Below are 2,698 nucleotides of genomic sequence, written 5' to 3' on the forward strand. Positions count from 1 at the left end.
CCTTTCACCTTCTCCATTTCTCACACCATATCCATAACCCCCATGGACTCCCTCAAAACCGTCTGGACTCCTTCCCACATGTCCATTCAAGTCTCCTCCAACCACAACAACTTCCTCATCTTTCACATTTTCCTTCAACTTCTCCATCGCACACCAGAACATTTTCTTCTCTTCATCGCTTCGACCGACCTGCGGGGCATATCCCGAGATGACGTTCACCAAGAGATTTCCGATTAAAATTCTCACCATCATCAACCTTTCACTCACTCTAGTCACACTCACTACACTGTCTACAAACTCCTCAGAAAACATTACACCAACACCATGCACGCCTTCCGGGCACCCTTGCCACATAAACTTGTACTTCTGCCCCTGCCTTCCCTTCACCATTCTCACACCACTTCCCTTCCACCTTGTCTCCTGCACACAACATATGTCCACTCTTCTTCTGACCAATGTTTCAACCACTTCTCCAGATCTCCCTGTCATTGTCCCTACATTCCATGTACCAAACCTCAGAAACCGATCTCCACGTGAGGCATCAGACGATTGGTCATCATAAATGGAAAAATTTCCTCCCTTGCTTCGATCGGGTTCCCCACCTTGAGTTTTAACGAGAGGGGGTGAGGACCCCCACGGGGTACTTCGGGCTGTACCCTGCCCATCAGTTGTACTCATCATGGTTTCCTTTTGAGGCGATGTTTTTATGGCCGGATGCCCTTCCTGACGCCAACCCTTTTAGTCGCCTTTTACGACACGCAGGGATATGGTGTACCTATTCTGACCGGGGTACACACCGGGGACCGGGGTACACACCGGGGAAATAAGCAATAGCAGATAAAAAATAAATCATGGAATCATTTTGTTGAACAAAATTTAATCGAACATACTCCTGCCATTCTTTCTCCAATGGAAATCAAATATTGTTCGGAAAATTCTTCCCAACACTGTTGCAGAAGTTCCCACAAATGTGTTGCACTTGTAGGTTGATTTGCTTTCACCCTTCTGTCCAGTTCATCCGAAACCATCTCGATGGGGTTTAAGTCTGGAGACTGTGCTGGCCATTCCATGATTTGAAGCCTATGGTCTTGTTTTCTTTTTTTCTAAGTTATTTCTGACATAGCCTGGAGGTGTTTTGGGTCGTTATCTTGCTGTAGGATGAACCCTTAACCAACGAGGCGTAGACCAGAGGGTATTGCATGGCACTGCAAAATGCTGTGGTCGCCCTTTTGGTGCAGGCAGCCCAGTCACTCTGTGCAAGTCGCCGACTCTGGATCCAGCAAAAGAGCCCCAGATCATCATGCTTCCTCCTCCATGTTTGACAGTTGGTATCACACACTGAGGAACCATCCTTTCGCCGACTCGACAGCGTACAAAAACCCTGCGTGATGAACCGAAGATTAAAAACTTTGATTCATTGGTCCATAAGACCTTCCAGTTTTCAGTAGTCCACTGGCGGTGCTTCATGGCCCAGGCAAGCCTCTTTTTCTTATTTTGCCATCTTCGCAAAAGTTTCCTTACTGCCATTTGACCTGTCAAACCTGCAGCTCAAAGTCTTCTCTTCACAGTTGAAACTGAGACTTCCTTACTTCGACAAGTGTTAAGCTGTGCTTGAAGCTGCTGTCCTGTGAGCCACCTATCACTCAAGCTGTTGACTCTCAGAAACGTGTCTTCTGATTGTGTTGTGGCTTTGGGACTGCCAGACCTCTTCCTGTCAGAGCTTCCTCCAGTTTCCAAATGCCTTTTGATGGTGCAGGAAACTGTACTCACTGACACCTTGGCTTACTTTGCAATTTCTCCAAAGGAAAGACTGCCACTTTTAAGGGTTACAATGGTCTGTCTGTCTTCCTTTGTTAATTGTTTTTTTTCTCACCATTTTGATAGCTATATACTACTTCCTGCAGTGCAACATTGTCCAAATAATGCTTCAGAGGGTGCAGCAACACAGTCTGTTCCAACACTGCTTTTATGCAGACAGACGGTTTTGCAGAACCCCTCTCCCTCTTTCTTTGCAGCCTTCTTGGCTACCTTATTACTTTCATGCGCTGCCTCTTCTACCACCGTACCCTTCGCCTTTTGCCATTCCTTGAACCTCTTCCTCTTCTTTTCAATCATCTTTCCAACTTCATCACCCCACCACCATGTTTCCGAGTGCCTTGGTGGTCCTTTTGTCCATCCACATACCTCACTAAAAGCTCCCAATAGACTATCTTTCATTGACATCCAACCACTTTCAAGCTCAACCACATCATCCTCAACCATACTCATCCTCTCTCGTAATGCTTCCTTCACGGTCGCCTCTTTCAACCTCCACACCTTCATCCTCAGTTGGTACTTCACCCGCCGAATTCTCCTCGCACCTTTCACCCTTATATCGCAGACAACCAGGTGGTGCTGTGAAACAGTCTCCTTCCCTGGGATCACATTTGTGTCCTGGAGGTTTCCCCTATCTCGCCTACGCACCATCAGGTAGTCAATGGTTGTCGTCGACCCACTTGACGTGTATGTAATAAGCTTATTATCCGCTTTCTGGAATTGAGTATTACAAATCAACAAATCAGCTCCATCAGCAAACTCCAAGATCCTTTCACCTTCTCCATTTCTCACACCATATCCATAACCCCCATGGACTCCCTCAAAACCGTCTGGACTCCTTCCCACATGTCCATTCAAGTCTCCTCCAACCACAACAACTTCC

Source organism: Eptatretus burgeri, chromosome 1 (genome assembly GCF_056783735.1).
Source record: "Eptatretus burgeri isolate ZD-2024b chromosome 1, Ebu_testis_v1, whole genome shotgun sequence".
In the NCBI taxonomy this organism is placed as follows: domain Eukaryota; kingdom Metazoa; phylum Chordata; class Myxini; order Myxiniformes; family Myxinidae; genus Eptatretus; species Eptatretus burgeri.